This window comes from Mustela erminea, chromosome 1, assembly GCF_009829155.1.
Source record: "Mustela erminea isolate mMusErm1 chromosome 1, mMusErm1.Pri, whole genome shotgun sequence".
In the NCBI taxonomy this organism is placed as follows: Eukaryota; Metazoa; Chordata; class Mammalia; order Carnivora; family Mustelidae; genus Mustela; species Mustela erminea.
In genome coordinates this window covers 135,822,426-135,838,307 of record NC_045614.1, presented here as the reverse complement: position 1 = coordinate 135,838,307, position 15,882 = coordinate 135,822,426, and the positions used below count along the sequence as shown (strand labels likewise).

Genomic DNA, 15,882 nt, shown 5'->3' with positions numbered 1-15,882 from the left:
TAGGTATTGATTTTAATGTATCTGGTCATTTCAAGTAAATAATTGAACAAGAGAGGAGAGGTATATGCATGTGGGTGTCTATTGCTCTATTGTTTGTAATGGTAGAAATACTAGGCTCCATTGAAAAAGATCCAGTATTGAGACAGAAGAGTAAATTAAAAGTAAGAAAAAAAGTATATATGGTATAATATGGTACAGTAATCAGAAAACCTAGATTCTAGTGTAAAGCTACTTTCTCTTCTTAGACATTGAGCAAATTAATCTCTCTGAGACTCAATTTCCTCATTTAAAATAAGGATGATTATAGTTCCTATCTCATAGAAATAGAGATATCTCATGGAGATGCTATAAGAATTAAATATAGTAATGTTAAGCACAAGACCTGGCAGAGTAAACATTTGATATATCCCTCTATGATATAAAACAGACTTTCTAGAGTAGTTATAGCTATCTAGAGAAGAAATTGTGGATTTTCCCTCTTTTTAATTTTAGATAAACTTTCATTGTCACTAAACTATAAAATTTTTGTCATTTTCATTTTAAGAGTGTATATGTATATTAAACAAACAAACAAACAAACATGAACAGGGGCACCTGGGTGCCTCTGCCTTCAGCTCAGGTCATGATCTCAGGGTCATGGGATCAAGCCCAACATCGGGCTCTCTGCTCAACAGGGAGCCTACTTTTCCCCCTTTCTCTGCCTGCCTCTCTGCCTATTTGTGATCTCTTTCTCTGTGTGTCAAATAAATAAATAAAATCTTAAAAAAAAACAAACAAACTATGAACAAACATAACTTTTTAAAGCTAGTGGTAGGTACATAGCAAAACTGAGTGGAGAGTAGAGTTCCCATATCTCTCCTGGTCCCACACATATGCAGCCTTCCCCACTATCAGCTATGTATTCTTTTTGAACCATGTGTGTTTTGGGTGTGATATTAAATGGTCATATAAATGGTATTTTTAAGTGATAATTTGATATTGTTCTATCACTAGAGAAAATAGTCTATGAGATCTCCATCCTATAAGAATTTATATTTAAACTTCTGTTTTCCTATGTAATCTAATATATGGTAAATATCTAAAAAGAGGCATATTTTCTACATGCAGGGTTCTAGATATTTTCTATGTGATCTGTCATTTTCTTTTTAAATATATTTTTTTGAGTTCAAGTATAATTAACATACAGAGTTACCAGTTTTATTTTATTTTTTTAAAGATTATTTATTTGTTTATTTAATAGACAGAGATTACAAGTAGGCAGAGAGGAAGGCAGGGGGAGAGGAGGAAGCAGGCTCCCTGCTGAGCAGAGAGCCCAATGTGGGGTTTGATCCCAGGACCCTGAGATCATGACCTGAGCCAAAGGCAGAGGCCTTAATCCACTGAGCCACCCAGACACCCCCAGTTTTATATATATATATATTTAAAAATTGGTGATTATGATTGTGGATTTGTCCATTTTTATTGTAATTTTTCTTGTATTCTCAGGGCTTTATAGTGGTCATCTTAATCCTCATTGATCTTCTTTGCCTTCTAGTCTATTTTTTTTATGTAAACTGTTTACATATGGTAGCATAGGGGAAAGGGGAATGGGGAAATTAGAAAGACATCAACCAGTGTGAAAGCTTACCAGGTATCAACCTCAACTTCCTCATCTGTAAAATGTGGCTGATAACAACAATAGTACCTACCCCAATCCAAATCAACACCTTGAGGTGCCTTGGGGCTATTACAAAAATCCTGACAAAATTTCCAAAAGTCTTAATTGGGAAATAAATCAATGTTGACTTTGAATAACATATGGGCTTGAGAGACCTCACCTACTTGTAGTAATAAAAAACAAGTTATAAAAATTATTTTCCTGGGGCGCCTGGGTGGCTCAGTGGGTTAAAGCCTCTGCCTTCGGCTCAGGTCATGATCTCAGGGTCCTGGGATAGAGCCCCGCATCGGGCTCTCCGCTCAGCAGGGAGCCTAATTCCCCCTCTCTCTCTCTCTCTGCCTGCCTCTGCCTGCTTGTGATCTCTGGTTGTTAAATAAATTTTAAAAAAAAAAATTATTTTCCTTGGGGTACCTGGCTGGCTCAGTTGGTAGAGCATGTAACTCTTGATCTTGTGGTTATTAAGTTTGAGCCCCATTTTGGGTATAGAGATTACTTAAAAAAAAAAATCTCTGGGGCATGTGGGTGTCTCAGTTGGTTAAGCATCCAACTCTTGATTTCTGCTCAGGTCATGATCTCAAAGTCATGAAGTTGAGCCTCATGTTGGGCCCCGTGCTATGCATGGAACCTGCTTGGGATTCTCTCTGTCCCTCTCCCACTACTCTCTCTCTCTCCTTATCAAATAAATAAATAAGTAAATAAATAAATAAAATATTGAAAAAAGAAAACAATTTCCTAGCTAAGCTGAAATCCCCAATGGTCATTACAGTGTGATTAGTCAGTGTTCTTGAATCATGGCTTCATCACCCCAGTTTTCAAAGGCGCTAGAGGAGCTTTCCACTGCTCTCACTTTATGAGTAAACTCTGACTAAACTAGGTAAGTTTTCATTCAGTCATACTATTTCTAATATCTCAAGAAAGTAATAGTAGTAAAAATAATAAAGGGGCTTTACTTAATACTTGGTCCTATCACTATCCTCTATAAATTATTTAAGACACTCTGTTCATCTCTTTTTTTCACAAAAGTACATAAAGCCAAACCTAATCTTCTCATGACAAAATACAAAGAAAGAAGTAATCTTTAAAGTATATAAATAGAGGAAAAGAACATTCTGTATGGAATGGACACGGTTTATAATAAATGTTTAATTTTTCAAAGTGACTAGATTTAATAAGTTTGTCCAGCTCTAAAAAAGTACCCTTCTCTGGCCTTCATTTATCAGAGCTCAGTTCAGTTTAATAACAAATATTTGGACCCCTGTTGTGTGCTAGACACTGTTCTAGACTTTCGGGGGAAAACAAAATGGGTAAGACATGGTCCATGGCAAAAGGAATCCTACCCTGTTTAATAAACAAACAAAGCAAGAATTAACAGAGTTTTAAAATAGAGGCTGACCACAGGTGACCTCCATACATTTGGATCATATGGTATTTTAACATTTAATTGAGAGATTTTATTTTTTGTTTTTTTTTTTAATTATGTTCAGTTAGCCACTGTATAGTACATCATTAATTTTTGATGTAATGTTTAATGATTCATTTGTTGGATATAACACCCAGTGAGAAGTATGGGTTTGGGGTTATCTGGAAGAGTCAGAAAATACAACATTTTGGGCTCACTTTCCTGTATGGTCTCAGCCAACCAGAATTAAGAAGCCTTTGCTCCTATACTTACCTGGCAGGGGAGATACCATGATCAAGAAGCCTTTGCTCCTTTAGATGGAGTGTGTACTCCTCAAGTGGCCTTAGTGTGCCTCTAGCCTACTTCACACACTAAGGTCATCTCCCTGTCTGCCATAGGAATGGAAGAACCCTTGTTCTGTACCAAATAATCACAAACAAGGTAGTATTTTGGATAAACCATGATCACCTTCACAAGCACTTAACAGCTGTGGCTTGATACTTCTTTGTATCTAAACATGAGATTTTAAATATAATTATTATAATAGATACAAAAGCCCACGCAGCATTAACAAGGCTCTAGAAGACCCAGGGGCAGCAAGGAATGATCTGGAGATTTTTCTTTGGTTAATATAAAAAGTTAGGTCTGCAGAACTATCCACAGTGAGTTGGACCAGACTACTCCATAAAAGAGCAGATTCTGAATTGATGTTTGTTCACAATGGCAAACCTGCACGTTTATAACGCTCTGAGATCTTTCCAGAAAATAACCTAGAAGTGTTACACTGGGATAAGGAGAAAAGTATTTGTTGTTAAGCAGAGAACATTTGTAGTTATCAACCATACAGCCATGCCCTAACTTCAGATGTGTGGTACAGAGCTCTCTACATCTGAAAAAATCAGCCACCAAAAGCAAGAAGTTAAAATGAACTCTGGAAGGAAAAAAGTGCACTCTGAAAATAAATTGCCCAGATTCCTCCTAGCAGGTGAATTTAGAACCTGATGGTTAGTTTCTGATTGAAATTTTCAGAAAATGAGTACAGTATTTGAAACCGAAAGTGCAATTACATTCTTGCACTTAATTTTCCATGGCTTAACTATACAAACTTTATTAAACATGGTTTACACATTATAAAACTTTAAAAGTGTATTCTTCCATATATATATTTCATGTTTTTTTTCATGTTTTAATATCTTTTTCATATTTTCATTAAAAGGATTATTTTCAAAACCAAAGTGTAGCAAGAGTTGGTGATGACCTTTTGAAACAAGTAGACTTATCAGTTAAAAGCGATCAATGATTTGGTTTTTCTTGCATTTCTATTTATGGAAATGACAATTCTTCCTTAAACAATGGTCAGTATAATTGACAGAGTGTATGCATTTATTCTTTCTCTGTTTGCCATTCTCTGAGTACTGAGGCATAAAGGAAGAGGCTATTATTTGGGACCTTGAGCTGAGCTCATAACTCTGAATCTTAATTCAATCAGTGATCAGAACCCAGTGTAGTACCTTTCTGCTTGGCCTGGAGCAAGAAAGGAGGATCAGCCCAAAAGAACTGAGTGAATAAAGAACCTGAGCTGCAGTAACCAGGGTGCTTATAGATTGAGTGAAAAACCTTATTCCATTAACCATTTACATTGAAGGAAAGTGTTTCAAATTTTCTTCTGTAAATGTTCTCTTTCCAAAATCGCTTCTCCCTTACTAACCTAAGAATACATGGTAGAGGAGAAGTTGAATTAAGCTTGACAGTAAGTGATGTTTGCCAGTAGCTTAGGATGAATTCTGTCCAAGATTTGTAGCTGAACCACCCTAGAGATATGGGTAAATTATGTCACAAAAAAACCTTGAGGTTTGATGTAAAGATCACACAAGCCAAGACCACCATATTTTACAGAAATTGGATCCCCAAGTAGTACTGGAGCCAACCCCCACCTCTCTATTTTCTAGTGCTCTGAAACACTTCCGAGGCACCAGTGTCTCTCAGCATAATGTAGGTCATCCATACCAGCAATTATTTGAATGGTTTCCACTTGCACAGTCAAGCTTTTAGTCTCAAGAAAGAGGGAACACAGGAATTCAGAGAACTTGAGTTTTTTCTTGTGTATTGAACTGTATTGGGACAAAAGCCATTCTACTTGACCTAAATCTGTGTACTTTGTCACTCTCCAAACATAGTCTTGCTTCTCTTGGATCTGTGTTTTGCATATTCTAGCTCCTTCCACATTTCCTTACTTTCTGAAGCTCCTACTCATCTATGAAAGTAAAGCCCAAGCTTCCCTTCCTCTGGAAGATCTTCCATGATGCCCTCTCTCAAGGCCTTCTTATTCTGCATTAAATAACCTTAAATATACTTTGAAGTAATTATTGTTTTATCTGTTTAACTGTTGCTCAGTGAGCGCAGGTGACATGTCTGTCCTGTGTTTAGTATCACATGTTGAGCGGGGACTCAGAAAAGACATCAAATGACCAACTAAATGAATGAGTATAGCCATATCCATAAAATCCCACTAGGGTGTTAGTTCCCAGAACAGAGACTGTCTTATTTATGATCAACCAGTATATTGATTCCTATGATTCCCAGGTACCTCCTCTTTCTTTAAAGAACAGAAATGGGAAAGCAAACTTCCTGGCACCCAGCAGTAACTTAATAAATATTTCTTGAATGAATGAGCAAGTTTTAAAGTGAAAAACTGGCTTTTTTTTTTTTTTTTTGGTCTTAGACAATTCTGTTGGAAATTAAAATAGGATTTCTTTTACAGAAAATAATCTCTTCAACACCAAAAGGACCTACATTTAAAAGTATCTGGATCCTGGTCTTGAAGCCAAAAGAATCAATGACACAAGTACAGATAGGGCTTAGTAGCAATATAATTGTAACAAGATAATATCTTTAAAAATTAATTTATTGCTTTTCTTTTCTCAGCTTCCTTTTATGTGACCACATGTTTCAAAGAAAGTGGAATGATTAGATTGTGAATAAAAGAGAAGAATTGTACATATTCAGCTTTGCAACTCTGAGGCAGACTTTTGAAAATCAAAGGACTATCTTGAGGGAGCCCAGAGATCATGACATTAAAGTAGAAAGAGATTAACTGAAGGGCCAAGCCACCATCCCCCACCATTCCTAAGGAGGACCACAGATACAGAGATGGGACAGCACTTGAGGTCAAGAAATGAAAGAGAAAAGTACCTGACCTGGGGTACCCGTGAAGTACAATAGGAAGAGGCTTGGGGGAGGTGAGGCTGGTCAACATCAGAAGACTGCCCACCATTGTTGGAGTCCAGAACCAGGAGGAAGCTGAGATCACTAATAACTTTAAAGACCATTGCATGAGGCATAGACAGAAGAGCTACTTTGCTATTCCTTCTATCAGCAGGTGTCTTCATGCCACCTGTGGTTTCTCCAGCCTGAGAACATTCACTTGTACCCCAAGACTCTTCTGAGTTCTATCTTTACTGTCCCATGTAAGTAAATCCCATTTCTTTATTGTTCAAGATACCCATGAACCTCCTACTCATCCTTTACATAGGTGCATAAGAGAATCCTTGGCTTCTAGGGAGGCGAGGAGAATAGCGTGGCATAGAAGAGAGAGGCCCAGCACAGGTACTTGGGAAACACTGGATAGAGTGATTAAATAATTACCTCCATTACACATATTTTAAATGGAATTGAAGATTTCTTCACACTCTGTGTCAGTCAGAGATGCAATTCAGTTAGCATAATCTTAGTTTAAATCTGGTCAGAACATATCTAAAGTTCAGATCTCTATCCTGAGTACTGAGCATGAGAAGCACCCATTCAGAAGAATCTGGACAAGATGATTATAGTCATCTATAATTGTCTATGATTATAGTCTTATAGGGCCTTATAGTCCCTATAAGTCCTTATAGTCTTGTCTATGATTATAGTCTTATAGGGCCTTATGGTCTAAGGCCCTAGATACTGAAGAAGAGAAGACTTGGATGAAGTTTTCTTTTGGGGGGGACAGGGGGAGGAAGTAGATAGAGCTGGAACTCATTAGTATGCTCCCCAAAACAATGGCTAGCTCTAGTAGTCAGAGTGGCCCAAAGATGGTTCAAGAACAGTTGGTTGACCACTGCACTTGTTTACAATAATGCCACAGGACTTCTGATGGATGAGTAGAATAGTTAGCAGTTGGGGTGACTTCTGACTCTGAGGATCTATAATTCTATTTCATTATTGGTCACTCACTCTTTGTCAGCCATTGTGCTGTAACTGGTAAAGAAGTAATGGAGCAAAATGGCTTCTCTAATGCGTTTATGAGGAGTAGACCTAGGCAGGACGATGGGGATAACACCCTGAAGATATGACTCTTGATCAGAGATTAAGAAAGTGTAGGAGCTATCCAGGAGAAGAAGGGAAGAGCAATCAGGATCACTGGAAGCAGCAGCCCCCTCTTTCTGTTTCCAGGTGGAAAACAATACACCTCATTGAGAGCCAATATGGCACAATTATTAAAAGATAGACTTGAATTGCGTATCCTCCACTTATGAGTTGTGTGTCCTTGGTTAAATTATTTAGGATCTCTGAACTTAAGTTTTCCTATCTGTCAAATTGGGAAAATATCTACCTCACAAGATTGTGGGCTAAGATAAATAGAATAACGAATATAAAATGCTCATCCCATGCCTAATACCTACTGTTTATTAAACTTTGGCTATAATCCATAAATAGACATGACATGACAATGACAATTTATTCACTGAAGGCAGAACATAAGCCTTTCAAAAATTGTAAACCAGTAGATTCTGGGATTGAGTAATCCAGCAGTGAGGCAGAGAGCACCAAACCATTAATGGTAGGGAGTATGAACTGTCATCTACAAACTTTAAAGGAAATCCCGAAAAGATTTTCCATTTTTCTTTGAATCTAATTAAAACTTACCCTTACCTAGATCAAGAATTTTTTTGTTAGATCAAAGAATTGTGCCAAATCAAGGAATTCAATCTCAAATTCTAATCTTCAATCCATCACAGTCATTTGATTATTTCACTATCCAAGCCTCACCCCTTGAAGGCAGGCAACTCAACTGGCTAAAGTCTCTGTCCATCTCCCCACCTGGGAACTTTCCTCTCTGGTGGGGGTGGTAGTGTTTCTTCTCCTTCTCCTTTCCCTCCTTCTTTCCCTCCTCCTCCTTCCCTTCTTCTCTACCATTACCCCCCCCACCACCACCATAAGGCATGGGGGAAGGGTAAATGCACAAGGGAATGAATATTCTTACATCACTCTTCTCCCACTCCTTCCATCTTCTGCCAGTGCTTCTCACGACTGACTCTGGAAGCCACAGAACAAGAGAGTCAAATATAGTCCTCAAAGGTCAGCCTTCTCAAGCACAGAGTAGGTTAAAGAAGGGCAGATAAGGAATCAAAGTTGGGGGTGGATGGTGGTAAATGTCATGTTTTCACCTCGAGGAACATTTATGTCATCGAAAGAAATTAGTTATTCTTGGAATGACAAAAGTGTAGAAATGGAGAGATGATTAGTGGTACTCAGGGGTGGGGGTGGGAGGGAAGGAAGTGTGGCTATAAAGGGGCAACAGAGAGATCCTTCTGGTGATGGAAATGTTCTGTATCTTGACTGTTTTGGTATCTGTATCCTAAATGTGATGTTCTATAGTTTGGTAAGATACTTCCTTTGGGAAAAATTGGGTAAGAAGTACATGAGATTATTCATATTATTCTTACAACAGCTAGTGGATTATAATTATCTCAAAATAAGAAGTTAAATTAAAGTGGAAAAATCAGGTGAGTTTAAAATCAGATAGATACTGGATATTTCAAAAGAAGTATAATCCTTTGCTTCCCAGAAAGACTGTCTTCCATTTGGTTTATACAGAAATTGCCTGGGATTCCTAGTCAGTGAAATATCACTGAACAAATTGGTTTTTGCTAAAATTTCCTCATTCTTCGACTTCACTACATCTTTAAAATTTTTGTTAGACTGCAAAATCCTGATCAGACCCGTGAATAGCTTTGGTCTGTGAAGACATTGGCAGAAGTACATCACCAAGCATATGAAGGCAGAGAGAACTGGGGAACAGGTGTCTATTATAAAAGGTGTCTGTCATAAAAGGAATAGAGCAGGGGCACCTGGGTGGCTCAGTGGGTTAAAGCATCAGCCTTCGGCTCAGGTCATGATCCCAGGGTCTAGGATTGAGCCCTGCATCAGACTCTGTGCTCAGAAGGGAGCCTGCTTCCTCCCTTCTCTCTCTGCCTGCCTCTCTGCCTACTTGTAATCTCTGTCTGTCAAATAAAAAAAAAGGAATAGAGCAGCGGAAGTGAAGGCAGTTTATTTGAATATTTATTTATTCTTCATTATATTACAAGAAGGACTTAAAATGGATTTCAAACTTAGTACAATAAGATTTTTTTTAATATGTGAAGAAATCTGGGTGGTGCCTGGGTGGCTCAGTTGGTTAAGCATCCAAATCTTGGTTTTGGCTCAGGTCACGATCTCAGGGTCCTGTAACAGAACCCTGCCTCCAGCTCTGCAGTGAAGGTGGAGCCTGCTTAAGATATTCTCTCTTCCATCTATACTCAGAAAACTATAACGTACTCATGAAAGAAATTGAGGAAGACACAAAGAAATGGAAAAATGTTTCATGCTCCTGGATTGGAAGAATAAATATTGTGAAAATGTCTATGCTACCTAAAGCAATCTACACATTTAATGCAATTTCTATCAAAATACCATCCATTTTTTTCAAAGAAATGGAACAAATAATCCTAAAATTTATATGAAACCAGAAAAGACCTCGAATAGCCAAAGGAATATTGAAAAAGAAAGCCAAAGTTGGTGGCATCACAATTCCGGACTTCAAGCTCTATTACAAAGCTATCATCATCAAGACATCATAGTACTGGCACAAAAACAGACACATAGATCAATGGAACAAAATAGAGAGCCCAGAAATAGACCCTCAACTCTATGGTCAACTAATCTTTGACAAAGCAGGAAAGAATGTCCAATGGAAAAAAGACAGCCTCTTCAATAAATGGTGTTGGGAAAATTGGACAGCCACATGCAAAAAAATGAAATTGGACCATTTCCTTACACCACACATGAAAATAGACTCAAAATGGTTGAAGGACCTCAACATGAGAAAAGAATCCATCAAAATCCTTGAGGAGAAAACAGGCAGCAACCTTTTCGACCTCAGCGCAACAACATTTTCCTAGGAACATCACCAAAGGCAAGGGAAGCAAGGGCAAAAATGAACTATTGGGATTTCATCAAGATCAAAAGCTTTTGCACAGCAAAGGAAACAGTTAACAAAACCAAAAGGCAACTGACAGAATGGGAGAAGATATTTGCAAACAACATATCAGATAAAGGGCTAGTGTCCAAAATCTATAAAGAATTTAACAAACTCAACACCCAAAGAACAAATAACCCAATCAAGAAATGGGCAGAAGACATGAACAGACATTTCTGCAAAGAAGACATCCAGATGGCCAACAGACACATGAAAAAGTGCTCCACATCACTTGGCATCAGGGAAATACAAATCAAAACCACAATGAGATACCACCTCACACCAGTCAGAATGGTTAAAATTAACAAGTCAGGAAATGAGAGATGCTGGCGAGGATACAGAGAAAGGGGAACCCTCCTACACTGTTGGTGGGAATGCAAGCTGGTGCAACCACTCTGGAAAACAGCATGGAGGTTCCTCAATGTGTTGAAAATAGAACTACCCTATGACCCCGCATTTGCACTACTGGGTATTTACCCTAAAGATACAAACGTAGTGATCCAAAGGGGCACGTACACCCAAATGTTTATAGCAGCAATGTCCACAATAGTCAAACTATGGAAAGAACCTAGATGTCCATCAACAGATGAATGGATCAAGAAGATGTGGTATATATACACAATGGAATACTATGCAGCCATCAAAAGAAATGAAATCTTGCCATTTGTGATGACGTGGACGGAACTAGAGGGTATCATGCCTAGCGAAATAAGTCAATTGGAGAAAGACAACTATCATATGATCTCCCTGATATGAGGAAGTGGAGATGCAACATGGGGGATTAAGGGAGTAGGAGAAGAATCAATGAAACAAGATGGGATTGGGAGAGAGACAAACCATAAGTGACTCTTAATCTCACAAAAAAGAACTGAGGGTTGCTGGGGGGAGGGGTGTTGGGAGAGGGGGGTAGGGTTATGGACATTGGGGAGGGTATGTGCTATGGTGAGTGCTGTGAAGTGTGTAAACCTGGTGATTCACCGACCGGTACCCCTGGGGATAAAAATATATTATATGTATATAAAAAATTAAAAATTTATATAAAAAATAAATAAAGATATTCTCTCTTCCTCTGCCACTCCCCCCACCCACGTGCTCTTTTTCTTTCTAAAATAAATAAATAAATAAAATATGTATGTGAAGAGAAAATCACAGTAGGAACCATGAGACACAGGAGTAGAGTTAGTACACTGAGCAAGTATGACATCATATGTGCTTTGAGTCACTCAGGTAGCCTTTAGCCCCACCTTTTCAAAAGCCAATGCAAAAGCAAAACATGATCTATTACATGGTTATAAGATAAACCTTGACTTGGAAGAAACCTCTTTGCTGCATCCTCATAGTAGAGACATTACACTTTAGTCAACAACATCCTTAAGGTTAATAAGACAACTAGTTTCAGAGTTGAACAAAAACAGTTCTATTAGGGACCTAAAAAATGAAGTTAGGGGTACAGCTTTCTAATTCTGACCTGGGGGCATTTTGGAGTATATTTAGAATGGAAAAACTGTGTTCTTTAGAAAATCAAAAAATGTTTTTCAAACTAGCTTTAGGTAAGTATTAGTGGGGAGGCAAACTGAAAATCCCTACCGGGTCCAGAGAGGTATAATAACTAAGAAAGATGGGATGTCTGCTAAAAAAAAAAAAAACCATGCAGACACTACAAATAGTGGAAAATGGTGCTTTATAAATGGCCTCCAGTTGGGGGCTACACTGAGGTGTGGTAGGATTTCTGCAAGTTGGAGCCTCCTCCTGCTCACTACCAGCCTGTTGTTACCGTAACCAAAATCAGGACCAGATGTTACCAGATTTCTTATTTTTCCTTTGCATTAGTCAGAGTTCTCTTACAGAAAATAAAAACTACTCTGGCTATTTTCAGCACAAAGGGCAAAGGGCTTCCAACAAGGAATTAGGTGCTTACAGTGTACTGCGGCTGGGCTTGCAAGGCTAACTGCCAGAGGAACAATGAAGAACCTGCCCCCAAGGAAGCTGCCAATTCTGCTGGTCAGGAAGATGGGAAATCAGGAAGTTTCCCCTGCACCATTAACTCTAGGAACAATGTAGAGATCAGGAAGCTACTGATGCTGTTACTGTTGGCCCTGGAGCCAAGCTTCATCTGTTAGGTCCATACTGGTAACAAAAATAACAACGGCTGAAAGATGCTGCTGACCTCACTTGTTGATCCTCACAAAGCTGGTGACAAGAATGCTCCTGCAGAAAATGCCAAAGCATCCTTGATCATGCCTGCCACAGGGGCAGTGGGGATCTCGACCTTTCAAACCTCAATTGAATGCATCTGCCCACTCAAAGCTAAAGCTAAATGGCTTCTGGTTGCCCAGATTACAAAAGGAATTCTAACTGCTCACCCTCCGGGGGTGTGAAGGAAGGGGGTGGTGGACATGTGGAACATATGCAGAGCAAGAATCCATTTTAGCATCATATTGTATTTTTATGCAGAAATCACTTGAGCTCTTAAATGCTGATAATTAAATCATTACTTTTAAATTAATGGGCAGGCCAATAATATGGGAGTTGATGAGATACATCTGTGAACAGATTCAGCTTCATGGCAACTAACTGGAGGATAGGTTTTGATACACTTCAGCTCATAGAAGAAGAAAGGCTCAAGCCCTACCCCCTCCCACCTGCCGATATATGAGTAACAGTTTATATAGTGCTATGCTATAGTGAAAACACTTCTTTTTTTTTTTTAAGATTTTATTTACTATTTGACAGAGGGAGACACAGCGAGAGAGAAAACACAGGCAGAGGGAGTGGGAGAGAGAGAAACAGGCTTCCCACCGAGCAGGGAGCCCCCATGTGGGGCTGGATCCCAGGACCCTGGGATCATGACCTGAACCAAAAGTAGTTGCTTAACAACTGAGCCACCCAGGCACCCCAGTGAGAACGCTTTAAATGTAGTTATTACTAGTAAATTCTTGATGAAATAAGATTCCAACAATACACAAATGCAGTAAAAATTTATTTTTCTCCTCTCACTCGCATTGTCAACTCCTCAGATGTAACCTTCAGTAACATTGTGAAATAAATCAAACTTTGCTGTGTTTGAATATTCTAGAAGCACTCTGTTTCTGGGGGTTTGCCAGGTGGTCTGCCAAGAGAAAGCTAGAACCAAGTGTTTGAAGCGTTTGAACTCATGCTAGAATCTACCTGATATACACAGCTGGAGGGGGTTAACTGCTGATGAGAATCTATCCAGTATATATTGCTGGTGAGTCTGTTGACTGAGGAATGGGTTTACTGTCCAAAGCAGAGAGTACATATTCAGCCTGGAAACAAATATAATTTCCATAACATTTTATAATCAAGCAAACAAATATATTTCCTATATCAGATGTATTTTACAAGCCTTGTGGTAATCTTAGACTTTGTGCTTAATGGTCATATTTGTTGCTCATACTTGAATATCTTAGTGTCATCCTTTTCTCTACATTCAAGAAGGGGACAATAATTTATTCTAAAACACTGTTGGCAAGTATTTAAATTTAAATAAGACCTTTGTTCCTTTAGCTTATCTTTCAACAATGTTCCTTGTTTATTGTGCTCCTGTTTTCACCAGCAAGTAAATATTCTCTAACCTTCTCTTTCCTATCTTATGGAGGAGAGTAATATTCAGCACTTCTCAAAGTACTTGGGTCAACAAGACGTTGTCTTCTCAAGGCAACTCATCAAATCCATAGTGATCTATAATTTCATTTACATTTAGCCAAAGTCAAAGCAGGGGTTTAAGCTTCTAATTATCATTTCCACAGATATATAGATATAGATATATCTATATATAGATATATAGATATAGATATATCTATATATAGATATATATATTTGAGATATTTGTAGTATATATATATATATATATATATATGTGTGTGTGTGTGCGCACGTGTGTGTAGAGAGAGTGACCTGTGAGCATAAGTGCAGATGCACATTTGTATCGTATCATTTTTTCAAACACTTAAACATGTTATCTTATTCAGTTGTCACAAAAGCAGGCTACCTATTTTTTTTTTTAAGATTTTGTTTATTTATTAGAGAGACAGAGAGCACTCATGGGGCTGAGGGCAGGGGGAAGAGCAAAGAGAGAGCGATAAGCAGACTCTGCACTGAGCATGGAGCCCAATGGAGGGCTTGGTCTCAAGAACCTGAGATCATGACCTGAGCTGAAATGAAGAGTCAGATGCTTAGTAGCTTACTTATTATTATCTCCAAAGAGGCTCAAAGAGGTTTAGAGGCTTCATTAAGGAAACCCAACTAGTAAACCATCAGACTGGATTTGGGTCTTCTGTGTCCAGTCCTCTTTTCCCTAAACTGTGTGCCTTGATATAGAAGTCAAAAAATTTACCTGAAGGGCTTTAGAGTTCACATCCCAACTCCTGGAAAGTGGGGAGCACAAAGAATAGGTGAGGTGTTTTCTCTCAGTAGCATCTCTTCATCTTCCAGTTCTGGCACTTAGAATCTGCTCATAACCAAAGCCTGTGTGTGTCCAGTGCTCCAGGAGCAGGGTAAATATTTTGCAGCCTCTTTAGTCCATCCAGAATTTAGGTTGTGATTTGGTTTTCTTCAGTCTTCTTTGCATTTGGAGAACTACTCCTTAACCTTAATGTTTTTCTTATTAAGATACTTTTATATGTTAGTTGTAATTAATTTAGAAGAAAATACCTTCATAAAGATAAAAAAATAGAAATCAGCAGTAATGCTGGTTTCATCCAAATATTTCTACCACTGAAGTTCTGATGTATACCTTTTCTTAGTCAGTTCAGGCTGCCACAACAGAATACCATAAACCGGGTGGCTTAAACAATAAGCATCTACTTCTCACAGCTGTGGAGGAACTGAGAAGGTGAGAAGTCCAAGATCGAGGTACCTGCAGATTCACTGTCTAGTAAGAACCCTCTTTCTGGTTTGCAAACTCCCTTCTTGATGTGTGGAGGAAGAGAGAGCTCTGGTTTCTCTCTCTTCTTATAAGGGCATTAATCCCAATATGTGAGCTCCATCCTCAGGACCTTATCTAAACCCAGTTATTTCCCAAGGGCCCCACCTCCAGATACCATCACATTGGGGATTAGGGCTTCAGTATATGAATTGGAGTGGAAAGAGCGGACACATTCTATCCATAGCACTTTACTCCTTTATAAATGTAAACTTTTAAAATGAGATTAAACTGTTTATTCTCTTTGGACTTGCTTTTTTTTTTTCTCTAAAAATAAAAATATATCCCAAGTACATTTCCATGTCATTAAATAGTTTTCTACAAGAACATCTTGGATGACTGTCTCACTACATGGTGTCAGGTGCTTTGTTCACATACTGGTTGGGCTTTTCAATTATTTCTATTCTTTAACATTCTGGGTAAACATAGCATATCATTTCCTGTCTCTTATGGAGCACAGGGCACTGCAACCTAACCCCACATATAGCCCCTGTAAGAAGTAATCCTATGCATCCTTATGACGGTTCTCTTCACAGAAAGCAACAGTCGATTGGATAAAGCCACCCTATTGGCACTCAGCAAGCAATTAGTCTAAATCATTC

The 15,882-nt window shown here is 38.5% G+C and overlaps 1 protein-coding gene across 4 annotated transcripts in view; it reads left to right on the top strand.

Annotated features, from left to right (window-relative positions):
- Positions 1–15,882, top strand: part of LOC116590758 (IQCJ-SCHIP1 readthrough transcript protein) — a 742,659-nt gene that overhangs the window by 559,939 nt on the left and 166,838 nt on the right. The gene's annotated exons all lie outside the window — the stretch shown is intronic.